This window comes from Hemibagrus wyckioides, linkage group LG14 (genome assembly GCF_019097595.1).
Source record: "Hemibagrus wyckioides isolate EC202008001 linkage group LG14, SWU_Hwy_1.0, whole genome shotgun sequence".
NCBI lineage: Eukaryota > Metazoa > Chordata > Actinopteri > Siluriformes > Bagridae > Hemibagrus > Hemibagrus wyckioides.
In genome coordinates this window covers 13,134,360-13,161,960 of record NC_080723.1, presented here as the reverse complement: position 1 = coordinate 13,161,960, position 27,601 = coordinate 13,134,360, and the positions used below count along the sequence as shown (strand labels likewise).

The window sequence follows — 27,601 nt, the reverse complement described above, 5'->3', positions numbered from 1 at the left end:
AGATGCTCTGATCCAGTCGTCTAGCCATCACAATTTGGCCCTTGTCAAACTCGCTCAAATCCTTACACTTGCCCATTTTTCCTGCTTCTAACACATCAACTTTGAAGACAAAATGTTCAATTGCTGCCTAATATATCACCCACTAACAGGTGCCATGATGAGGAGTGTTATTCACTTCATCTGTCAGTGCTCATAATGTTATGCCTGATTGGTGTATTTTGTCACTTTGTAAATAGTAGACGGTTAGTTATACCTTACAGGTATAGAGCTAAGTGCCACATATGTATTACATTTGTAAAAGAGACCATAGCTTTTGTTCAGACCCTGTGTCATTTTGTACATGACAATTATTAAGAGTTTAGTTTTCCATGATCTCCCTGTGAATGAGTCAAACAGTCTCATGTTACAGTCACGGTTAACCTTTAGTATATCCTTTCCTACTCCTGACACTCTTTTTTATGTGTTCTGTTCTCTTTTTTCTCAAATGTCACTTTTAATCTTTTTCCTATACACCAGTCAGCGGTCTGTGTAATAAAATGATGCATCCGCAGAGCATTGAACTATAGATGGCTTTCCAGCTGGATTTCTTCCAGGTAAATGAAGCAACACTTGTAGAGCTTTCAGTGGGTCTGAAATGTATGTATATATATTTGTCTCAACTTATCACAAGCTATAAAATTCTACTAGTGTCCTGTGTGTTGTTTTAAACCAGCAACCGGGGTGTCTAATATTTTATATTTCTTTGTAGACCCTCTGTTGAGTAAATTATTGTATATCTAACTCTAATCTTCAGTTAAATATGATACGATAGTCTCAGCCTCACTCATCAACTCTCTTGATCAAAGTTTAAATGAATCCTATTCTTCAGTACTTCTCTGGTTTTAAAACACATCTGTTTCATCTATTTGTTTGTTTGTTTGCCATCAAATTGAGTGAATTTGTGTAGCAAAAGCAAACAATCATTGAAGGAAATGACTGGTAAGTGCATCCTCTTGTAAGTTTGTGTAGGAAGATCTTGAGTGTTTCAGAGCTCTTAGCAGGAAGCTGGAGAACCAGCATCTGCAGATTCAGATTTAGATTCTCATCGGAATCTGAGGGTTGAAGAGAAAGAAATACTCAGCGTCAGAGCATCAGCTGAACAGACCATAGAGCATCTGTTATTTTGTTGTCCAATACTTTTCCCAGCATGCAGGTGTTTTGGGCTCTTGATTCAGCTCCCAGCTGAGCTTAAATTGTGTGGTTCTCCATCTATGGGAGTTTGGTCCGTATGTACATACATCTGTTGTGGGGCTCATGAGATTAGAGCCCTGAGAGGCTTGATTTAATTTCATATTTTGATGGACATTATACTAAATTGCACTATATAATAGAGAAGCTTTTTCCATCAGCTTCTTTCCAGACTTCAGCTTGGGGAAGGTTTTAAAGTTTGAGACCTTATCTAGCTTTTGGAAATCATTACAGAGCCATCAGTGTTTAAATGAGCTTACACACTCCTGTCATATGTTAAATCCTGGTGTGACCTCAGTGACATAATTGCACCTGTTGGAGTCCATATGTGATGGTTTATATTCGGTATGTGATCAATGTTGTAAAGCATTCGTTTAACTGGGAACTTTGTTCAATTCATTAATGAATGGCTTCTTCAACTTCACTGAGTTTGTGGCACGGGTAGGCATAGAGATATGTGTACTATTCCTGAGGGCCATACAGGTATATGATTTTTTGTTTCTATTTGGCAGATTAAGTGCCATGTCTCCAGAAACGTGAAGTTTACCGTGCAGATGTTAATGAACTGGTTACCTAGACTTGATTGCGCTTGATTGCGCACAGTCATACAATCATCAAAGCACATCCTCAGTCAGTTCCAGCACTGCCTCAGGTACATGTGCATATTTTCAATAGTTTTGTTGTGGTAGCTGGCCATGGTGCTGATATTACTCTGATTGCATTCCGATGCTGTGTTACTGCCCTGCACTTCTTGATCAATTATGGAAAACCATATTACATTCAGTATCAGTGTCAATAGCCTGCACTGGTGTTCTACTAGTTGACTAAGGATTGGTTCATTGATCACATATTTGTATTATCCTATCATTTATTTTTTTGTATTTAATAAAAAAGTATTTAGCTTAAAAGTACATTTACCTTTGGCTTTGTTTGGTATTTTCTGAAGTCTCAATGATGTTCAAATCAAATTCTCATAATTCTTTTCTGGGGGAAGAGTCCCAGATGTCCTACTTTGGTTCGGATAGTGTCTCAGTGTCTACACCGATCAGGCATAAAATTATGACCACCTGCCTAATATTGTGTTGGTCCCACTTTTGCTGGCAAAACAGCCCTGACCCATCATGCACTGTGTATTCTGACCCCTTTCTATCAGAACCAGCATTAACGACTTCAGCAATTTGAGCAACAGTAGCTCGTTTGTTGGATTGGACCACACGGCCTTTGCTCCCCACGTGCATCAATGAGCCTTGGCCGCCCATGACCCTGTCGCTGGTTCACCACCGTTCCTTCTTTGGACCACTTTTGATAGATACTGACCACAGCAGACCGGGAACACCCCGCAAGAGTTGCAGTTTTGGAGATGCTCTGATCCAGTCGTCTAGTGATCACAATTTGGCCCTTGTCAGACTCACTTGCTAGCCAGTATATCCCACCTACTAACAGCTGCCATGATGAGGAGATAATCTGTGTTATTCACTTCACCTGTCAGTGGCCATAATGTTATGCCTGATTGGTGTATGATGTCAGAATAAGTAAGGCAAATTCATGATTCACTGTGCAACAGATCTGTTATGTTTAATCCACCTTATTCTGAAACAGATTAGTGTAGAGCTAGAACATGCCTTGAGCTAATTTGCCTTGAGCAAATATCACCAGTGCTTTGATGCTTTGATGTGTTATCAGATGGTACACTTGTACACATACATGTATGGTTAAAAGGGTGGTCCTTTCCTTTTCTGCATTTTTAAACAATGTTTTTTGGTTGTTTTGAAGCATTCATTGGGTATTTCCTGAAAGTTTCAATAAAGCCTTGTTATTGAGCTAGGTCCAGCTTAGGGTGTGCAGACCAGCTGTTTTGCCTGGAATAGGAAAATTCTCCTTCCTTTGGCACTGGAGGAAATTAATGAGTCACTTAACCCGTTGATGAGTTTAAGTGATTGATGCGTGTTGTTTGGCAGGGACTGCGGCTGTCTACAGAAGTGGAGAGGAAACACAGACAACATCACTGATCTATCTTGCAGGTATGTGTACAGTCTTCTTGTATGGGAAGGATCACATATAGTATTGGGTTTAAATGGCTGCTTAGTGATTTTAAAGTAATCAGATTATAGAAATAAAGTTAACAAAAAACTGTTTTTTTTTTTAATTGCAGGTAAGTGTTTTGTCATTGTCCAGTATGTTTGTAGCCATTATACAGATGACAATAACCTCAGTAACTATTCTGTTTTCAGATGACTCTGAATAGCTGTATTTGGAAAGAATTGATCGCTCTAGAATGATAGAAACAATAAAAAAAGCTGAAATTGATGTTTTACTTTTTGGGTAGTTTAATGCACTGCTTGAATAGTTATGATATCAATGAATTCATATAATACTCTTCTATCAATCCAGGCAAAAGTCAATGATCTATATATGTCATGATATTAATAATGCTTGTTGGGGCATTTATAAATGAAGAAGAGAAGGGAATTCATTAGATCACAGAAGGCTCCCTCCTGTACACTCAACTCCGGGTTGAAACAGAGCACTACACTGAGGATGTATCATTAGTGCATTAGGGAATTATTATGAGTGACAATTTAACATTGTCTGTTGTTATACAGACTAGATGTCTCTCATCTAAGCCCGAAGTCACCCACACTTCTCTCATGATCCTATTGGAAAAATGTCGTTTACAAACAGAGTTTTCAGTTGGAGGTCCTCATTAATAAAGTGAACATTCAGACTTTTATAGATCTCCACTGTAGCAGCAAAATAATCCACATGTGACAGCTCTGTTTTAGCTTTTAGCTCGCTTTTCTGGAATGGCAATTTGAGAAAAATAGTGTGATAGATACTGCGTCGTATTTTGTTAACCTTGTTCATTGGTACTACAAGTTTTTTACAAGGTGACAACTTATTGCATCATTGATTTCTCTATGACGCTTGTAACACTGACAAAGGCATCCAAAATAGTTTTTTGCATTTTGTGCAGTTCTTATACAGAGCTTTGCAGTGTCGATTTAAATGATGAAACAAATTAGACATGTTGCCCTGTTTTGTGGCACTCATTCAACATCATCTTTTATATAGCCAAAATATTTCGTTTGCATTTCTATTTGAAAGTAATCGCTCTATCGTGGTCACGGTCACAGTGACTTCATTACACCCTGGATGGGAAGCCAGTCTGTTGCAGGGTTCCATGTACATACACACACACTCGCACACTCATTCAGACACTCATTCACATATAGGGGTAATTTGGAGTAACCAGTCCATCACATTTTTGGACTGTGGGAGGAAACAGAACAACATTCTTAAAGAGCGAAACAGCAGACGCAAAACATGGACAAATTATAGGTTAAAAGGGACAGTGAGTAATGAGCAATAATGAGAAAGTTGCACACACTTCACCTCTCACACTTGTCTCAAACAGTAGAAAGTATGGGACCACTTCTGTCACCAAACAAAGCTCAGGATATTTATGCTTCTTGTCAACAAGTCAGAACACCACTGCAATTAGCACACTGAATAAGCAACACATAGGCAGTGCAGTCTCAACAAACTTCACAAAGCTGGATATAATGACCTGGACACTTCAACAGGTGAAAAAAATCTTTCTGTTTATAGATTTGTTTGTGTCAGATTGAACATCAAAAACACATGGCTTAGCAATACACAGCTATATTCTTAGAGTTTCTTTTTGTGCTATATGTTGACCAAGAAATATGAGTCCACTTGCTATTTCCTAATGAATTAACATTATAGTGCACATGCTGTCCCTAGCCTCCTAACAAATCAAACCAAAATGGAAAGTTCTGGAGTGTGGACTATGAACATGAAAGAATTGGTGACCTTTCTTACTGAATAATTATTCCAAAAGGCAAATAGCGGCTCTATTTCTTACAATCACCATGACAGTGCATATTTCTGTTCAACCCAATTATAAACCAAATTTTACCCATTCACTGTAGTTCCCTGCTTATGGCACATGTTTCTTAGCAGTGAATTACCAGCTCTGTCACTGGCTCATCTCATCAGCAGCTGCTCTATGGTTTACTTGTGTTTGTATACACCTTTGGCTGAGCTGCTATGCTCTCTGCTTTCTTTCCTGAGGATAGAGTTAGAATTGGCTCACAGAGGATGAATGCTGGTCTCAGTCCCAGGATGAAGAGAGTGCAAGTGATTCTATCCATGTGTCATGACTTCATTGTGATGATAGGCCACCAACAGAGATATCCATCAGAGTTCGGGCTGAGGAGAGCAAGATTTCTGGACAAACCACTGTGATAAATGCATGACAAAAGGGACCGAATATCCAGTGGGAAAGAAGAGACATCTGGGCACACTTTTGCGGAGTAATTTCTCTCCTGGTACGAGAACATATCATGAAGTGATACAGGCTTAACCATTGACTGGTGGAATTTATTTGTCACAAGTCCTCCTGCTTTGCGTGAGAAGCGTTCTCTTTTTCTGGACTAGAGCACACCCACCGAATCTAGCTCATATTTATTCCCTAAGCTCACTGCAGCTAGTCTAGGGCCAATAACTAAGCCTTTATCCAAGTTGGATCAGTTTCTATCTAGTGGAAATCACCAGCAAGTGATGCATCATGCTGTTGTCTGAGACAAGGACAATACTCAAATACATAACTAACACACTATTTGAAAATACAGGATTAAGGCTATTGAAAACAACCGTATAGAGTTAACATGTTGTTGATTAAGAGCTGCACTGGCTGCTGCAGCTAAGAGCTGAGGTAACTCTGTTCACCACACAATAGCAGAGGAGCCAAAGCCATTCAAGTTGAACTCGATTCTCGAGCATATTGTGAACAGCCTCTCAGCCTCTGCTGTGGTAAATGTTCCTTCATGCGTCCTCCTAAATGCATCATTACCTAAAACATACAGTGATTAATGAGGCACGTTACTGTATCCAGGAGCAAGAAACGTTCCCACAGCAGACACATACACACACACACTCAAATGCACACAAACAGAAATACATGCCTCCTCATGCACCTTTATTTGGTAAATTAATTGACCACTTATTTGTTATTGCTGTGTTGCTGCTTGTGAATACATTTGCCTGAAGTTATTATGGCATAAAGACTAAACAAAGCCTTGTGTGACAAAGCTGAAACTGGAGGCATTAGAAAATGTCTGAAGTGCAAGCAAGCATCACCAACAAGGAGACTGCCTGTCACCATCGTGACCCTGGTGAACGTTGTGAACTTTATCAATGGCTTTGAGTGGCAGCTGAACTGAGCATGAACCCAATCCTGCCTGTGTCCTTTCTCTCCAGCTACCACATGTTTTCCTCAGATGCTCAGTTTTTGAGTCGCTTTCAGCTCCACCTGCTTATCTTGGGTGGAGCAGTGCATTCCTGCAACTTGGACAGGTCTGCTTTCTGTCTGTTAGAGCCATGTGGCAACGTGCCAGCGTTAGGTATTATACACACACATGCCCTTACAAACAAATATCCAGGTACGTGCATTTCCCTATCAGTTCAATTATTCCAGCATGGCTTTGTTTGACTATGCATATTTCAGGCCACTGAAGTGTGTCTAACCCTATGTTGTTATTATTTGAAGCAGTGGCTATCAGATGTTTTATAGACTTGTTTATGTTTGTGTTTTAGTTCATTCATGAATGCGCTTGAACATCTGCAAGCCGTTTCAATGAGTATGTTTACTTGTTTGCTTTTGAGCTCTATTTTAGATTTGTGCTTTTTAATTTTAATAGCATGAAGTTCTCAGAGCTGTCGGCTTTAACGCCTTGAAATGTCTGTTTATTGTGCAGATGGGTGTCTTAAAGTAGCTTTGTGACTGTTTTATTTGTATCTTCATGTGTTGGGGGATTGGTGGACCAAATGTTCCCATAATAATATGAACAGGTGACAGATGGCTGATCTCAATGTGAAAAAAGTGTTTTTTTTATTATTATGATGTTTATCTTTCATTTTACTTTACTCTTTTACTCTCTTTTTGGATACTGAGGATAAGACAGTGGATAGGTACAGTATTGTTACCTATGTTAATACAGAAGTCAATGGAAATACCACAGAAGGCTGTGTGTGTGTGTGTGTGTGTGTGTGTGGGTAGACCACCCAGAGTTCATAACAATAACATTTGCACTTCCTCTCTGTGATCCCAGACAGGTCAGATCCCATCAATCCACATCAGAGAAGTAGTACGTTCTGTTTAGAATGACCTAGTCAGGTCGAACCACTGAGAAATCGTTCATTCTTCGCTTATCTAAACACTCTAATCCCACAGTAATCCCAAAGTATACCTATTGTTCATTTTCATATAAATACCAAAGTTAGTATTTAGCCTCAGTTTCAGTCAGGCCCCAGCTGAATCAGTTTGTACCTAAAATAGAGTGATATGTGCTGCGAATTATTGCTTTCACAACGTATTCTTGCACAATTTCACTTGCCATATTGATAGTATTTGTTGAAGTTATCAAAACATAGCCTGGCAGTGACTTCGCATGAAGCCACCGTCCTCTGAATATGGTTACGGTGTGATCACAGAAAAAAATGGAACGCAATTACAGTAGAGAAAATTCCCCTGCTGCTCATAGATGATGAACTTCACGTATAGTGTACCATGAAAAAGGCTATGTTAAATCTGTTAACACCTTTGTTAGGGTGGTGTTTATGAGTGATTTATGACACTAAATGGTGGTTGTGTGCACTTATGTGGTTATCTAGAGCTTTGTTTTACACTGTTAGTGCTTCTGGTGGGTAATTTAGCCCCTTTTCAGTCTAGACTGCACAAATTAGGGCTGTGTAGATGTGTTGACTGACAGCCTCTGTTGCATCGGGTTTTCTCCACTGACAGTACATGTGTGTTGTTGCAGTTTGATAGAGGAGAGACAAATCCTGATGAAACTCTAATATCTCTTTTTCTGATCAGGATTTATTCTGGAAATTAATTGCAATGTTAGTGTGAATAAACACTGGACTCTATCAGACCAAGCAGTGTTTACAGAGTCAAAGCCATTTGCAGACAAACAATCTAAAGCAATTGAAGTAATGGCTTTTTGAGCTGGATCTTGTAATTAAGGTGTTGTAATAGTTTAAATGTTTGTTACACATGATTGTTGAAAAGGGAATGCGATACGTCCTTGACATAATAGTGCTTTCAGTTATGAATGGATGCATTTCAGAGCAAACTAATGTCCTGCATTCGTTATACCCCATGGAAGTGAAATGGAATAAATCATTATGGGACAGTGAAGAGTTCAACAGAAAAGCTCACCAGTCTGGTTTGATTTGCTCCAAAATGCATTTCCATTCAGTTACATATCTATTACACTGCTCTGTTACATTACATTAGAAAGAGAGATTAATGTTGGTTGTAGATTATGATAATGATAAATAACATCAGCCAAGTAAAGATCTATGACCTATGTATGACCCTCATGGCACCATAGAAAAATCCAATCAAAAGAAGAATGCATTCCTACAACGTTCATATGTCTGGTTTTCTCTGGAGACATATACAAGCTTTCTGCTTCAGCATTTTGGACATGAACTCTCCAATGCATAAACAATTTGTCACTTGCACAAATGTTCAATCATATCCTTATGGTTGGAAACAATCTGGATGTTCCTCTGTTGCACTTCATCCATCTTCACTGATTTCGGGTAAATCCTCCTCATGAAAAGCCGTTCTTCAGTTAAAAGGGGCTGGCAGAGGTATAGGATGTGGACAAGTTTGACAGGTGCTTTTTTTCCCCTGTTGTGAGCTATAATGCAAATCATTTGGGCTTGAATACATTTTCATCGGGGCAACAAATTGGTCTGCGCCTGGTTATGGTTAGCCTAGTTACTCTGGAAAAGTATAGTCCATTAAGAAAAATGTAATTAACTACAGATTTAAAATAAATAATAATACTAACAGAAAGGCAATCCACAATCCATAGGAACACACTGGGGAGCTATAATCTAAACATGCACCATTCCTAACTACCTCATGAATATGTAGGATAAATGCTTTTGAACTTGGTGGAAATGTACTAGGAAAGAAGATGGTGCATGTTAGGCAGAAATAGCACAAGGCAGTTCTGGTGCACTTATGGTTAAAGTTGGTAATGTGAGCCACATGCAAACCAGAAAGTGAGCACATACCAAAACTTGCTGATGCCAGCCATTTTGTTTTAGAGTCAGCCAGCATTCTCAATAAAAAAAGAAACTTGTGTTGGTTAATACATCTTGCTAATTGTGATTTGGGTATTATTGACTTTTTTGATGTTTTATTGCAGCATGCAAAGCAAGGCTGTTGTACAGATTTGCACTGAGTGCCGTCCTGCTCTCTGAACATGTCTTAACACACACTCACTTAATCTTTATTTGTTAGGTGTTACTGTAAGTATTGACTCAATTCACAAGAAAACTGTCACTCCAGGTTGTTCCCAGTGAGCAGCCATCCAACTGAAACATGTTCCCACTTAACTCAAACTCTGAGAGATGTTTGCTTAGCTTTGTTAGGTGCAAACAGAGCATAAACTCATGAGAACGTTTGGGATAATCTATTCTGACACTGGACATTTTTTGAGAAAGGTCTCAGAAGATGTCTCGCAGAGTGAAATGCGGATGGAGAATGTGTATTTTTAGTGATGCCCAGCTATCAGAGTACCTCAGTAACAGTCTCATTATGCCTTTCGTTTCATCAATTAATCCACTTAGATACAGCGTAATCAGTGTGTGCACAGCTATCAGTGTATAGCATCAGTTTCCCACGCAGCGAGACTCCTCTTTCCTCCCATTAGTGATAGCTCACTGATGTGACACTCTGTGAGTCTGAGTCAGAACAGCTATGTCTACGGAGGCTATATATACATATATACACACACACACACACACACACACACACACACACACACACAAGCCAAGCCAGTCAGACACAGACAAGAAAACAGGGCAAAAGAACTCCAGCCGGCTGAGGTAAACTGATAGTGATGTTTTATTTGGAAGCGAGCTCTGCCTCCTGAGTGTACTCCAAAACTAAAACTTTGGCTGTTACAGCTTTTCTGTTCTTTTTGTCAGAGACAATTTACCGGTTTGCACGTTATGAATGATTTGCCCCGAGCTGAGAGGAATTCATTGTGTATGTTGTGTTTGTTATCAAATGTACTTACATATTATCTTCATCTGTTGAAGCATCAGGACTCGTGCCTTGCTACTCTTATCCGTACCAGAGATCTTGAGATTTGCTGACAGTTTTGGTTGGTAATATCTTGTTTAGCCACTAGGGGGGAGGCCATAAGCATGTTTGAAACATTTCAATGAGCATTTAGCAGATTGGATCCATTTTCATGTGTGAATACTGTTATTTATTCATCATGGTCCAGCTGATACTGTTTAGCGTTGCTCTGGTTTACTCATTTTGTATTCGACACAAGTTTAATCATGTTTCATATCTCATTAATTATTCATCTTTTTGACCCTGCTTTTCTAATTAGTCCCCAGATACTGATGTGCAGAACATCTTTTTTTTCCTGCATTCTTGGTGAAATATTAATGAATGTTATTTCTTAGAGAACTATACATTCGGGATCATTTAGGAGAAACAGATAAGCTGATGAAGGAACGTTTTTAAATGTCATAAAAGTTGATATAGTTTTTTTTTTTTACAAGGAATACACAGAAATCATTCTGGTGAAATAGAAGCTTTTGTTATTTATAGTGGATTTGAGGTAATTATAGCCACATTTGAATCATTAAATCATAACTTTATTATTAAGACCTACAGAATCTTTTCTATGATGCATTTTTGTCTGCCAGATTAAATTAAGACCATCTACAGAAGGGACAACCTGCTGTCCACAGAGAGGGGATCATAAGCATATGTGCTACTGTTAGTCTGTACAGGCATCACTGACCTGTTTTACACAGTACTCCTTGTAGAATTCCTCAAACGGATGACGTTTTCTTCCCACTCACAGAGAGACAGCACAGGGCTCCAGACTACACTACTTATATTGTTATAGGGGATAACGTCAGCTTCCACCAAGGCATCCAAAAATAGTTTACAACCCATCAACATATCCAAATAATATACATTCCATCCTATTTTCCTGCCTTAATCCAGCTGAAGAATTCTAGGAATCTACCTGTTTCTTGTTAGCTAAAAGCAACTAAATGTTTACGTTTATTGTGTTTGACGCTGACTGTACTGCCATTCGGAATCCCTGTTTCCTGCGTTCTCATTTCCAACAAAGACAACCAATGGTGCCTTGGAGTCATCACTCTTTGAAGTCCTTTGAAAGTCTTCACCAGAAATATCATTTTCATCTCTGAGTGGTATATCAGCTAGTGATTGAGTATGCTGAGAGGTGCCATGGAGCTTGCTGCAATCCTCTGGCCCTCCATCTGCACCTCACATCACCTTCACAAAGTTGACTTCAGTGAACGAGTGGGAAATCTTGCATGGCGATCTCTACCTGGTTGTAAACGAGGTAGCATAACAGATTGTCAGCAGTTTGGCTACTCTCAAGGGAATCCCAAATCCCAAGCTGCCATTGCCACTGGAGTATTACTGCCAGATGAATGCCATTCCATGGTAGTTGGACCACTGAGCAATGCTGACAGCAGTTTTGGACTGATGCTGAGTGAGGTCAGCCACCAGTTTGACCACAATAATGGATGCTGGAAAATTGGTCCAACAGCAGGCCTTAGTGGATTCTGGTTGGTTGAATAGGCACATTTTCAGGAGTCATAAAGGACAGCACTCACTGTGGGGAATACTTCTGTTGTTTTCCATGACAGGAGTAGTCTGGGGTGTGAAGACTGGGACAGCACTGTCTCTCTGTGCTTCCTATGAATTTTCCAGGGCATTTGCCTCTAGTGAGATGAGAATCTGTCTTTGACCAAGAGAGTACTTAATAGTCCGTCTGAAAGTCATCCAGTGAACCCGATGACTACTCCCAAAGCTCTATTACACACACTTATCCAATACTACCTATTTATGTACAGCTCACTGGTTGGCTTTGGTGATAAAACAACCCCGATTGGTGTTTTTACACCGATTTGTCACCTTCGCTTTTGCCTTTTTTGGTGGACAATATTCTCTGCCTCAGCATGTACACTACTGCTGCCTGCTGCACATACATTGTCTGAGAGTTGACTGCCATGAGAGCCTTTAGAGAGCTAGGACCCTTGGCAATCTCTAAGAAGTACATTTAAGGGAAATAAGCTGTAGAGGAGAACAAGTAGAGCACCACTGAACAGGAGTGTTTGGCCATCGAGTAGGCTGTCCTTACCCTCTGGCCCTACCTCCTGAGATGGCTCTTTACCCTATGTTTTGATCAGGCCACTTCAGTGGAACCACTTAAAAGAAGGCAATGATGAGATTACCAGTTTTGTATCTGGTATTTTTAGTTTTTCCACAAGCTGGGTGCTTGAATGGTGGTAGTACATTTTCTCTTTCATCAACAAACTTTGTTTTTCCTAATGCGTCGATAGCACAAGAAAAATACGTGTATGCTGTTGTGTTGGTTGTATACAACTAGAGAAAGATGCAAAATTATTATTATTAGTTATGTATTTGATTAAATATTTAGTATTCAGAAGAGGAAGTGAAAACTATAAACACACAATATATAACAGGTTTTGAATAAAAATGAATAAAAATTAATTAATTATGTATATAAAAGTGTAAAATAAACCCAAAGTATTAGTATAAAAATCATCAGATTAATTTGAGCCTTTTTGTTTCAAGCATCTTCCTCCAACTCATCCTCATCCACTATGCTTCCATCTCTAGCAGAATCTATACTCTGTTCATCTTCTTCATTTTCTTCTTTTTTCCTATTCTATAGCCATTTATTCTATAGCCACCTTGATGTTTCTTTCTTTCTTTCTTTCTTTCTTTCTTTCTTTCTTTCTTTCTTTCTTTCTTTCTTTCTTTCTTTCTTTCTTTCTTTCTTTCTTTCTTTCTTTCTTTCTTTCTTTCTTTCTTTCTTTCTTTCTTTCTTTCTTTCTTTCTTTCTTTCTTTCTTTCTCTTCTATCTCTGGCTCTGCTGTCTATAAACTGTCTGTGCCTGAATTGTTAAATTCTCAGTTTTCATGGTTCAGCTGTGTTTTGGTAACAGGGTGAATGAAGGTGAGAAACATTTCAGGCAACACTTTCTCCGTTTAGTGTTTATCGAGCGATTATCATTCGAGTGTTATATGATTGCTTCCTTTTTTATCAGTGTGCAATTCATGTGTAATTATTAAAGAAATATACAGCTTTTTGCCAGAGCTCTTCCATTTGCTGTAAAGGAATGCCTTAATGGCTGATGAGAGAAATGCAGCAGTGTTTGAATTAGGACTGTATTTTATGAGTCCGTGTTTCCATCAGTGAGCCGTGTCGGTTTATTATAAAATCATGACATGAATCTGTCTTTAATTTTGGTCAAACTTGCCCCAAAGCCCCTGACTCCTGACTAAAGAGGCTTGCTTTAGATGTGTTTGGACATAGCACACGTCTAGTCCACTCAGCTTTACTCTTCTTTTCACGCCACTGAATTTTGAGTTTTATTCTAAATATCTGTACTCAAGCCAGATTCTGTAGCCTCTGAGGAAAACACCAGAATCTGTATATATTTGGAAAGAAGAGCTGTTATTTTCTTTTGTGTTCTCTTCTTCCATACAAACCCACCCCAGCTAAAACAGCATGGCTGACCCGCACTCTGTATGTGGATGTTTGTGGTCGGGCTTTAAAGTGGAACGGTCAGCAGTGGATTGCTTTAGTCCTTGTGTGTTAAACCACTTGAGTCTGCAGCAGGTGTGAAGGTCAGGGAGATATGGTAGGTGTTATTTGACCTCCCCTAGTGTGAGTTGGCCCACTCACAGTTGTTCTGTTTTACTGGGAAAATGGGGGACACCAGTGACGCAGATGGAGAACTAGAGTGTGGGGAAAAGAAGAGGTAAGAGAAAAGAAATAGATAGAAGAAATACAGATCTGTGAACAATACTCTCTTTATTTGGAGAGAGATTGGCGTCTCTGGATGTTCAGTGCGTTCTCAACTTTATTTAGGAAAATGACAAGGATGTGGTTGCTATGGAGCCGTCTTGTCAAAGACCTAGGCAGTAAGCCCTCATTTTCATTCCACATACAATAGCGCTATCTAACAGCTACTGATCTATATACATATCAAAAGTGCACTGATCATACATCATACTCTTATCTAAAGTGACTACATATAAAACATTCATATCTAAGAGACATCATCTTGGCACCTTTCCCAACTTGCATGTACTCATTCTTGGGGTTTTGCCAAGCTTTCTTTATTCATTTATTGATCAGATAAGAGTGACAGCATGATAAAATAAGATGTTTTGCTGGCATATCAGGTAGGGATGCCCAGTGTTTGGATAGATTCAACTAGTAACACAGATGTGTGTTTAAAATTTAGTGATGCTAACACGTGCAGACATGCACACTGAGTAACTTTCTCCTCTATTGAAAAGTGTCCCTTAAGCACGTCAACCCTGCAGGGAGATCCAGCTGGCGGGGAAAGCAGCCTCCTGTAAATGTCCATTTGCCTCATTAAAGTGTGCCATGCTGTTTGATTCTTCCAGTTATTGGGTCTGTAACAGTTCTGCAGCCGTGGATAGTGTTTGTTTGGCCTGTCACATTGACTTCCCAGCCCATGATGAGAGGGACGAGGACTTGAGTGAGCGAGTGAGTGAGCGAATGTTTGAGTGTGTGTCTGTCTGAGTGAGAGAGAGAGAGAGTCTGTCAGTCTGTTTTGTGTGTGTGTGTGTGTGTCTGTCTGTCTGTCTGTCAGTCTTTGTGTGTGTGTGTGTGTATGCGGTCTAGCAGCCGTTAACTGTTGGTTTGTTGGGGCCAAGAGAGTGTGGTTTTCTGTTGTGACATCATTAAAAAATGAATTGTGAAAAAAATGTGGGATATTACTTTTAAAGGAATGTTCCAAACCTTTCTATTAGGCCATGCAGTTCGGTGGAAAGAATTGCTACACTGGAAACCTACTGGGGAGATAATAAACAGTTTGAAAAGGGGGTATATTTTCCTGTTGTGGTTTATCAGTACAGAGTTATTCGGACTGATACCCTTTCTCCCATTTCTCTTCTGATGGGAGTCTCCTACAGGATGACCCCTGCTACACCCACAGGTCTGATGGGGATTAAAAAAACATAAATCATATGTTATGACCTTTGCCATCACTAATTCTCAACAATACACTGAAAATGTTTGTAATGATGTGTTAGCGTTCTCCTCTACTATCATCAAAATACCAGTCAAGAGAACATCTTTTGGAAGAAGGTTTTTTATTCCACTTGTCCTTGTTCCAGAGACTTCAAAAAAAGTGCATTAAAGCTGTTCTGATTTCTTGTAGTGATCTAACACTCTATTAAGACACTGTATTTTTCTTCTTTAATTTGTCATCTGTCTGCATAATCCTATTAGCAGAATGACACTAAACCTCACTGACTTTTCTGCAGTGTAGAGCTTCCTTCCCTGTCCTTCAAACTCCTAAAAGGTGGGCCAAAGGGAAATACTGCAGGTCATATCCAGTCTGTTCCAAACCATACTCACTCTCTGGCCATTTTTATTCTTGTACTTTTTTTTTTTTTTTTCCAGACTCGAGTCTGTTAGCACAGAGAAGTCTGTATATTTGGTCAAACGTAACAGCTGTTTTTGAACCCTGGTGCTTCCAGTGAACAGTTTTTGAGCCACCTGGGTCATGGGCACTGTGTCTGACAGTAATCAGTTCCTGGATTGAATTGCCATTGGATAACATTGTTACTTTATTTCCTATTTCTACTTCCTCACTACAGCTGCCAGTGGCCACAAAAACACTGTTTTCTACTCTTGTTCTAATATAACAGGATTTTTTATTAAATGTTAAGGATGCCATGTTAGAATAAAGTAGGAATAATAACATTAACACTGTGAAATGGCATACACTGATCAGCCATAACATTATTAGCACTGAGAGGTGAAGTGAATAACACTGATGATCTCCTCATCATGGCACCTGTTAGTAGGTGGGATATATTAGGCAGCAAGTGAACATTTTGTCCTCAAAGTTGATGTGTTAGAAGCAGGAAAAATGGGCAAGCGGAAGGATTTGAGAGTGTTTGACAAGGGCCAAATTGTGATGGCTAGACCAATGGATCAGAGCATCTCCAAAACTGCCGCTCTTGTGGGGTGTTGCCGGTCTGCAGTGGTCAGTATCTATCAAAAGTGGTCCAAGGAAGGAACAGTGGTGAACCGGTGACAGGGTCATGGGCGGCCAAGGCTCACTGATGCACGTGGTGAGCGAAGGCTGACCCGTGTGATCTGATCCAAAAGACAAGCTACTGTTGTTCTGATAGAAAGGTGTCAGAATACACAGTACATGATGGGTCAGAGCTGTTTTGGTAGTAGAAGGGGGACCAACAAAATATTAGGCCGGTGGTCATAATGTTATGCCTGATCGGTGTATGTGGAACGATGTAGTGACCAAAAAATATTCAAATCAAATGTTTTTTTAATATATTCAGGTCTTTATGAAGCTTTGCAGATGGGGAATTATAATGTGTGGCAAAAGAAGAGGTGAGAGATTGAGCAAGAAATAGAGATGAAATACAGATATGAGAACAATACTCTCTTTATTTGAAGGGAAATTGGAGTCTCTGGAGGTTCAGAGCATTACTCTTATTTAGGAGAATGACAAGGATGTGGTTGCTATGGGAAACCAAGCCAGCTTGTTAAACACCTAGGTGTTTTCATTCCACATACAATAGCGCTATCTAACAGTTACTGATCTACAGATATATGAAAAGTGCACTGTCCATACATCATACTCTTATCTAAAGAGACTACATATAAAACATTCATATCTAAGAGACATCATCTTGGCACTGTTCCCAAGCTGCATGTACTCATTCCTGGGGTTTTGCCAACCTTTCTTTTCTGTATTGTATTTTAGGATTTTATATATTAACTTTCTGATGAAGCTTTGCACAATCTTGGGTTAACTTCTCAGCCAGGTTCATGTGTGAGCTTAACGTAAAAGCCTTTTCTTCCCAAAAAAAGGCTGGGATTCATACTGTGTCTAAATGAAAAATGTTTGGGGATACAACGTTAAATCCTTTAATTGAAAAGAATGAAATGAATGCATTTTGATTCAGAAGGAAGTGAATTCACAGACATTAAATTCACTATTTACATTAGGCTTAGACATAAATTTCAGCCCTAAGCTATTATTAAAAGAAAATGTCTTTAAGACACTGGCTATATTTACAAGCATTTACAAGATTTTTCAAATCTGAATTCATCCCAATTGCTGTTTATATCTGTTCTGAACAGGACACTCTGTGAACCGTCGTATTTTATGTGCTCATGTTACTTGTTATCTGATCCAAATTTCTGTGCATGAAGTAAGGTTTTGTGCTAACTTTCTCATAACAATGTGACTCAGGTCAGCGCATTCAGCTTTTTAATCCCGCTCATGATTTTTAATAAATTTGAACTGATTTCTGTCTCATAAAAAGTCATCCAAGTGTGATTATTAACTGGACAGAGAGTTAGTGAGCAAAGAAAAGTTGCTGGGGTACTTCAGATTTTTTCTTTCATCAGAAGGAAGGTCCCTCATTAAAAAGGACAAAATGTACACATGAATATCACGCCTTTACTCATCCCTGAAAGTCAACAACTTTAAAGGCCATATTAAACCGGTTACATCAACAGTATTTTGTTACAGAAGCATTTTATTTCCCAATGAGTGCATCGTGACTCAAACGCACATGTGCAGAATCTACACACTGATTCTGCTAGTGAAAATAATTGGACACAAATGTTTGTGATTATTGTGCTTTTATTTAATGGATTATTAAAAGGATTGTACACCTTCTTTATCCACATAGAAATTGGATTCGGATTTCTCCTACTGAGTTTTCAGTCAGGTTAGTGGGCTGTATGTAGTCATGTAAGGAGCAAGTAACATAAATAAAAGAGTGAGTCTAGCTTTCATGGAAAATTGAAAGGCTTTATTGGAAATAAACAATTGTGGGGTGTTCCCGGTCTGCAGTGGTCAGTAAATATCAAAAGTGGTCCAAGGAAGGAACAGTGGTGAACCAGCAACAGGGTCATGGGCAGTCAAGGCTCATTGATGCATGTGGTGAGCAAAGGCTGGAAGAAGTTAATGCTGGTTCTGATAGAAAGGTGTCAGAATACATAGTGCATGATGGGTCTGGGCTGTTTTGGTAGGAAAAGGGGGACCAACACAATATTAGGCAGGTGGTCATAATGTTATGCCTGATCTGTGTATCTCACAGCGAAATTGTTCAGTGATCCACAATTCAGAAAGAATTTGTGTATGAACAAAAGTGCAATAATGAAGCTCTACCCAGATGAGTTATTACGGACATTATATTAGCATGCTACAGGAATGTGGCTCATCCATGTTAAAAGCTGCACATGGTTTTAAAGGGTATTTTTCACTGAAAGAGAGAGAGAGTCATCCTGAAGCTCTCCTGTCTTGCACTTTCTGTCTCTCAGGATCTACATCAAATAGCTGTTATCTGTTCTTGCATCACATGCTTATAACTGAACATAGCGTTGTGGTTTCGATCACGTACAGATGTGGACTATGATTCGTAAAGGCTTTAAGCGACCGTCAAACACAGCCGTCCTTTAATGAATTGTTTGGAGCGTAGCTCACTGCAACAAATTCACTGGTTTTAATGACACGTCACGTTCGTAAAAAATGGGGACAAAACAAAAATAAAGTTTCTGTTCCAGTGGCCACATCACACAGGGGTTTTGGAACACTGCATACCCAGCGTCATATGAATATAATCATTTCGCTTTTATTCAACAACGCTGACTACCATTTTCTTCAGAGAAAGGAGGTTTGTCTCACAGCCTCTGACAGTTCAACTAGCGAGCCAGAACTATCCCACAGTCATTTAGATCAGGCCTAGATCTAGATCAGTCACGTAACCTTGTCTTAGTTTGTCTGTTTATTATTTATAAGCCATGCATTTAGAATTGTGTCGTGTAGTTTAGGCGTCGATACAAACATGTTTATGGGGAACACAAAAACAATAAGACATGCAGATGTTATTTTTGTGGATATTTCATTTATCTGCTTAAGAGAATTCAATTTATACGTTTATAAAGATTTATTTAATGACTTCCAGATTAATTTACGACTATGATTTCATCCGAGTATTAAAATGAATTTAGGCAACAACAACAGCAACAACAACAACAACAACAACAAAACATGTTGTTTGTAGCCTGCATCAGTTCCACATTGTGATTTGACATCATATGAATTATGCAGTAGCACTTAACCTGGAAATGTTTGATTAACTATAACTGATTAATGTCGCTGAACTTTCTCATTTTCCTACGTTTCAGTAATTTCTCATTGCTAATGTGGAAAAAGTTTGATTAGCCAAAGGCAAACAAGAGGACCGTTTAAATCTGGGATGATGTTTGCTAGAGCACGAGGTCTCCAAATTTTTACAGTCAAGAACCTGTTGAACTAAAAAATCCCTCATAACTGTTTATAAAACTGTTTTAAATTAGGCACATTAGGTATACAGTAATACTTTAGCTCTTTATTGCAGCTCATTTTTTCATAACCCCTTTTTTAAGGGGTTGTCAATATGTCAAAATAACACTGATCACAATGGGTTGTGGTTTTCACCTTCATAACAAAATAAAGAAGTGCTAGACCTCCTGGATTTGCTTCACAGACCCAACTTTGAGCATCGTGGTACTAGAGGACTAAACTCTTTATAATTCCACCAGCATTGCCTAGATGCATAATACTCTGCACCACTAAGCAGCTGAAAAAATACTGGGCAAAAATGTGATTCCTTCTGAATTTCCTTTTTCCTTTAGGCAATGCTGGGAATGCAACCAGCACAATCACGTTTCAAGGCTAGAGCAATATGGCAAATTGGCGATCCCCAGAGTGTCTGTAATTGTTGTTCAGTGTGCATGTGAGTTCTGTCTGTGTTATCAAGCATATCTTAATGCAAATGGCATTGTCTTGAGCTTGAGTGTATGCAAATCGATTTCAGATTCCAAATGAAAATCGATTTATTTTTTTTTTTTTTGCAAATATCAACTGCAGTGTGTTTTTTTGTGGGGCAGTATGTTAAAATAGTAAAGAATCCTTGTGTAAGTGTCAAAGACTCTTTTTTTTCGCAAGCAGTATATCGGCTAGTGCATGGATATGGGGTGATTAGCATTCAGACCCTAGGAAAGACTGTTGAGTGTGTTGACAGACTGCTGGGAGAGGTGTGAGCCAGACTTGGGTGGTTTTCTTGAGAGGTTTGATGCCCTTTGAAGTCGTTCAGAAAAAGTACGGCATGTACTGAACTTGATATTGCGCTCCATGTTGTTGAATGATCTCAGTGTCTGCATCGTTCTAATTGAGTCACAGAAGTTACCGTTTAGCCTTAAACCAGCTATCAGTGTAGCATGTCAGCACTGATGAGATGGCCATTATATATTATTCATTTTGTGAGGAAAACATATTGAGAGTAGATGACTCAGTGCTCATCCAAGAGATCTGTTCTGCAGCAGGCTTTGATGATGTGCAGTATGGTCATATATAGCATTTTTCCTCTTACTATTGTGATTTTCAGCCTGAGCTGTACACATGGAAGTGATTATGCACAGAGGGAGGTGTGTTTTCCAGAAAAAAAAAAAGATGAGAAATCAGACCTCCTTGCCCAATTTCCTGGTCTACACGCTACACTACACCCCCCATCCCAGCACCTCGATCCTTTTGCCCCACCATATACAGGAAGCCTACACTGTATCATACAGTACAGAGGCCCAAAGCTTGTGGGTTTGACCCATACTTAACACCATGCCAAGGACTATGTATTTTAAACCTGTGTAGATGACAGGGCCTTTCATCTGCTGATATGGTATATGGCAGGCATCATCAACTTGAGGAACGTGGTCCGGATGTGGACCGAACAAAATATTTCACAAGGCTGAACCAAGCACTTCTAACATACTGTAGCAGAGCTGATTTTACAGCAGAGCTGCAGCTCCTCAACACAGTTTTCTAAACATTAGCAATCTGTTACAGTTTAACCGATCACATGCTTTTATGTCAATTATTTTAGGTAAAATCATTTATTTTGCTGGAGGGATTTTTTTTTTTTATATATAGAAAAGTGAAAAGACAGAAACGTGTATTTATTCCCTGTACCTCAAAATTCAAAACAGCCATGTCTCTCTTCTCTGTCTATTCAGAACAGAGGACTATACATCAGGAAAAAAACCCAGCAGAAGCAGGCAGTTGCATTTGTATTCAAGAAACAAAGAAAGGCCAGGTTGATTACCAGGTTAATGAACCTGTAAGAAGCATTTACCAATGCTTTAACTCATTCATTCTCAGTGGTTTCAGTTGGCTTATGTTTTGAGAAAGAGACGCAACTAAGTTTGATAGAAAATATTGCAGGAAGATAGAAATAAGAGGTGCTGTAAAACTGGAGGCAGGCTTGATCAGACATTCTGTGGGAGTGGGCTTAAGTCGAATAAAAAGAAGTCACAATGCATGATTCAGCTAATCAGAAGAGGAAAGCCACTGTGAATTGCAACATAACCGCTTCGATCTGTCTTATTCATATCCATAATCACTAATGGTTACGCATTAAAGCTAATAGTTTCAACCACTCAGTCATGTTAGTTGGTTGTCTGGATGATTATAACTAAGACATTCTGTGTAACTGGATCTTTACAAATTTGAGTTAAATGCCTCTGGTCTATGCTATATGATATGACTTGCATTATATTAAATTATATACTATGGGGGACACTCCATCGGGTTTGGCTACCCAAGTCCATTTGCCGTTCAGCTGCTTGGCTTGCTCACGTTCTTTCTTCCGCTTGTTTTCTCAGCATCTGAATGTCAGTCTTGTATATAAAGAGGTCAGGTTTGCTGGGACGCAGTGAGCACAGTCCAATTAGAAGAGCCAAGATATAATAGGGAATGCAGAAAGAAACTGACCATCTGGCCTCCATCAGGTCTTATGTAAATAGCTCCATTTTGTTTGCGCCGAGCCAGATGCCTGTGCTCGGTTAAATAGGAAGTGCTTTAATGTACAGAATATGGAAGATGAAATTGTGTGGTCTTGTTGAGCTATAGCTCTGAATAGTTGATGTACTACTGCATGCTAGATTTTGCTTGGGAAATGTTATAAGAGAGCTACATATAAAGAGTTCTGAGCTATGTTTAGGTTATCCCTACCTTGCAAAGCTTGTCTTTATTGAGTTTTTGTAGGATGGTCTACCATCTTATTTATCAGACAGACACAATGGAGTATCAGAGCTGATAGGTGTAGCTTAACCTTTATTACACAGCACGTATGTTTCCACTTTACTCATTCTCTTTCAACCTTTTATTTAATTTGGTAAAATATGATAAGTATTGATAGGTCTTGGACTTGTTTCCATCTCTGCATTGCTCACTGATTTTGCTGAACAGTCCCCATCCTTTTTTGGCAATTTCCACTAATTTGATTTTCCATCTCCAATTGCAGCCTACTGCGTACATGTGATAAGAGTAAGAGGAGGACTGCATGCTATGAAAACAATGCAGTGTACTATGAATTGTAGGATGATTCAACGTGCGCAAGATGTGTCAGATTTACCAGTCAGATGTCAGATGTGTTTGTGTCACCATAAGCCAAAGTTTTATTGTGTCCATTCTGCAAAAATGCACACAGCACACATCAGCAAAGAATCAGACTCCTTTTCATGTGCACACATGTTATAAAGTAATCATAATGATGCTGAATATTTATTTGAGACTTCTGTTGGTTAAGTGCGGTGGTAGGAATGGGCTACTGTGTGGCACGCATGCACACAATGCGGAGGAGTTTGAATATTGGCCACAACATCAACAAATTGAAATCAGCTTTCAGTTTCATGCTGTTAGACTTATTTTTTGGCATTGTTCTGCTGATTAGTGGGATCTGTGTACCAGGTGAACAACAGTAACAGTGGAAATATCGAGTAAATACGCTGCATTTGTATGCTAACTCAATGTGGCTTGATTTCTGGCAGATTCAATTACTAACTGAAGGAGAACGATTTTTCATTGCTCTGATAATTCAGCGTGCTCCTGCGGTTTGATTACTAACCGTTGAGAGTACTAACTGTTGCTGGTGCTCAGAGTTTATATTTAAGAGCGATTACTGCAAGCTATCTAGCTCAAAGCCATTTGAAGTACCGCCCTGTTCGGCAACCAAATCATCCAAGCTTCTTGGCTTGCCTGATTATTTTAATGGCAGATACTCATGTGCCAGTGAGCTCTGCTTCTCATCCTAGGCCTATGGCATGTACACATAAGGAATATTGCAGGGAAAAGAAATCTGTGAGTCTATACCAATGCTTTCTGCCTCTTGTTAACTTCAGTGACTTTAACTGAAGCCCAGACAATGTGTTGATCATATAAATCACTCAGGTTTATGATAAATAATAACGTGAATACCTGCGTGTATTCATATTACCTCTATTGTGTGTGAGTGTGTGGGAGCTGGAATTCATAGTAAGTGTGGATGTGAAAATGACACTAGTCAGCATTCTACAGCGAGAGTGTTATTTTCCTTTCAGTCGCTAAAGCTCAAAGCAGATAAATTCTGCTTTGAGCTTTAGATATGAAAACATGCTGAATAGGCATGAATAGTATCCTACATTCTAAGAAATTCGAAGTGATTTAATCACAGGCCATGTATCTTTCTATGTATTCTAGAAACAGCCATCAGTTATAGCAGTGTAAATCTTGCATGCAGGAACAGCCTACTTGGGCGGTCTTTCTGTGGCTTGATTTCTCTATTTTATTCCAGGCATATGTGCTCTTTCACAGTCAGGCAGTATCAAGCCAAGAACATGATGAAGGGTTTACACTATCTTATAGTCATGAATGAAATAAATTATGTAATGTTTATTAAATGAATGGCAGTGTGTACCTGTGTTGCAGTAGAGACTGTGACTCATAGGTTTGTGTTACTGAATGTACTCATTAAATTCTCACATTTTTGTAACCCACAGGGCTAGCAGGCAATATATAGTCATATATTTTACTGTGGCTGACTTTGGTTATCTGAGCTGTATTGATTTATTTCACCAGAGTGGGTGTGTCTGTAGTAGTTGCTTCAGGCCTGTTTTAGCGATGCTGCTATAGAGGAGGCCCAGTTCAATTTTTGAATCCCAAGCAAGTTCTCACATGCTTCCAAGAAAGTCAGTCTCAAAAAAACACATTTGTCCCTCCAGCATCAACACGTAAGGCCTGGCCTGCCTTTTTCAATATCTCAAATTAATTCAACAATTTCGTTTCATCTTCAACTCCAGCATAATGTAGTCGCCCCGCATCCAGAACAGAACAGCCAGTTTGAATCCCTGTGCACTTAATTATTTCTACATTTTATCAACCATATGACATTTTTTTACCCTTTGAAAGACGACATGATCTGTGTGGAATTCGGGCTGAATATTTGCTCATTTGCATTGTTTGAGTTGGGGTACTGGAAAGTGAAGTGGAAGAATAAATAAGTTTACTGCCTTCTGTCTTGATTTATAAAGATTTATTGACCCAGTCACTAGTTAAATAGCCATTGCTAGGCAAATCAATATGTGGAAATGTGCAACAGTAATAATGATAATGGGTTTCGTTTATGACCATGGACATTTGGTGCCCATTTTCCCAGTGCTGTCCTCCATTTGAAGGCAACTGGAACTAACTTTCTCGAAGAAACACACACAGAACTTTCTTTGAGAAATACGTTTTATGTTAAGGCCAGTAAGATTTTCGGGAATGTTTTAAAAAATGTAGTGCATCCCATAGCCCTGGTTTGGGTTTCGGTTGAAAAACAGCTTGTGTATATACTGTATATGAAGTAAATAGTCTAAAATAGATCCTATTTTTTAGTGTACTCATTTATTTGTAGCTAGGGACTCCTCTTTATGTAAATCAATTCTGTAAGACCCACTTATTATAACAGCACTTTTATTTTAACATCATATAAACAAACCACATTAGGCAAAGGTGAACTATCAATTTCTCAGAGCCATTAGACCTTTTTAAACATCTGAATCAACATAATTTTCCACAGTGTCTATTTTGTATCATAACAGCAGCCCTTTTCCATGGGTCATGCAATTGCCAGCTAAATTAAATGTATTAAAATATTTATAACTTGTCATTAAAGGAAAAAGCCACCCTAAATAACTTGCATATTAATATTAATCAATGTCATGTTTATGTTAACAAAAATGTGGTCTTTTTTCATTGGTTAATGGGTTCCTACGTTACCCACATTACATTTCTAATCTACCCAGTGATAGTAGCGCCAGTGGGAATTAGCTCTCGAATACATGTCTACAGAAACCGCTGGAGAAGCGATTTGTTCTTTTAGTCTGTCCAACTTTCTCACCTCCTCATCTGTACACTCTGCTCCAACAGGAGCCAAAGTTTCAACATTCATGTTAATAACGCTGTCAGTGCCATCGGGCTTGTCAACTTAGAGATCGCTAACTAGCTGAGCCAAGTCTCTGTCTTAACTCATTAAATTGCTTCATGACATGCTGTATCCTTCTTTATCTGCAGAAAATATATCCAGTTGAATTCTGGCACTGTCTGTGGTATCCTGGTAGAAAGTAGGGCCTTATAGGGTCTGCCTTTCTTCTCCAGTCCAGAAGAAAACAAATTCAGGATATCCTCTTTCTTTGAATCAGGCATGACTTACACGGTTTACAAAAAGGCCAGTGTCTCTTTAAATGAGAGCTGTATTCCAGACATCGCTATTCTTTCCCAAACACAATGCAGGTTTTTGCATTATCTCGGTGCTGAAATTTTCATTTGGCAGCACATGAAAGGTGAAAGGTTGTGGCTTTCTGTGTGTAGGTGTGTATGTAATTCTGTACAACCATACTGGATTTTCATGTTGTGTCACTGATCAACACCATGTGCTTCTGGAAGCTATACAAAAAGACGTTATTAGTTCCATCATGTGTAAAATGAAGGCTTTAGGACACAATAATACTTCATTGTCTGAAACTGCGCTCCTTCTCCATAGCCACATGGTAGGTTTATTATTTGATGGATGTTTTTGTCCTCTAGGGCGGCCCAGTGGCGCTGTGGGTAGCGTTGTCGCCTCGGTTCGATCAGGAGCTCAGGTTACTGTCTGTGCAGAGTTTTGTGTGTTTTCCTCGTGTCTGTGTGGGTTTCCTCCATGTTCTCGTGTTTCCTCCTACCTAACAACGTACTGGTAGGTGGATTGGCTATGCTAAATTGTGCAGATGTTGTCTTGTGTAAATGTGTGGGCATGATGAGTATGTTCATGAGTATGTCACATTTAATATATTTGGAAAAATTTGGAAATATAATGTAGATGTGGTTTATCTATTTATATATATATATGCCAGGCTTTTGATTTTAACTTAATCTTTAACTTGCACCAACTTCAAGTAAACATCTATAAAAGCATAATCCTAAAATTAGGCATAGAATCAAGCCAGTAAGCTGTGACCATTTATTCCCTAAACCCAAACCACACAGTAAAAAAAATACAGGCTGTAGTTGCGTTGCTGTATAGCAAGTAATGGGCATTTAAGGTCAGGTGAAATTTAAGTTATTTTAGTCTGAAGTGACTTATTTAGTTTGATGTGCATTATTTCAAATATGTTTTTAGGTACCACAAAAGTGTAGACTTTTGACAGGAAAGAATTTATTTGTACATGACTCAGGTTTCTACCTCCTAGTGGGTTTTGACAGGGATGTTTTTGAGGCTGGTGTATGCCCTCATAGTTGATCCTCTGCTGAGTCCCTGATGTATTTGCCACGTGTGTTCCAAACAATGGCTGATTCATCACCATGTCTGTCCACACTGCTGGTTTGGTGGGTAGACGTTGGGGGATGAACAAATACCTCATAGTGAAACTCAATTCACAGTCATGAAAAACACTAAGCTACTGTTGCTATGTGTAGGGCAGTTATAGGCTAACATATACACCAGCTGATCTAACATGCTTAAGGTGAAACTGTCAAAGGCAGCAAAACGGGTTAAAGGTTGACTTAAGTATAATCTGTCGCTTGTAGTTTGTTGTGAACGATGGAGCGGCCTACAGGGGTGAGTTACTTGAGGCAAAGTCTCAAGGCCTCTCTAGTCTAAACTGAATACCATCGGGCTCTAGTTTTCTAGACTGATGATATGCTTAGTCTGTGGATTAGTGAACCAGTATCCATGTATTTATTGATGGAGATTTCTGTAAGTCGCTCTGGATAATGGTATCTTTTAAATGCCATAAATGTCTAGTCCAGTGTTTCAAAATGTCTCTTTTACTGGAAAACAGTAAATTATAGAAATGTATTAACAACCGAAAACTATGATATCTTAATGTCTCTCTATA

General features: G+C 39.0%; 1 protein-coding gene across 6 annotated transcripts in view; it reads left to right on the top strand.

Annotated features, from left to right (window-relative positions):
* LOC131364441 (zinc finger protein 469) overlaps positions 1–27,601 on the top strand; it is a 205,590-nt gene that overhangs the window by 13,240 nt on the left and 164,749 nt on the right. For 4 of the 6 annotated variants that reach the window (XR_009206474.1, XM_058407593.1, XM_058407590.1 and 1 more), the window contains exon 2: positions 3,186–3,248. The exons of the other annotated variants lie outside the window; for them this stretch is intronic. The gene's annotated coding sequence lies outside the window, so the exon portion shown is untranslated. The remainder of the gene's footprint in view (positions 1–3,185; positions 3,249–27,601) is intronic. 6 annotated transcript variants of the gene reach the window in all.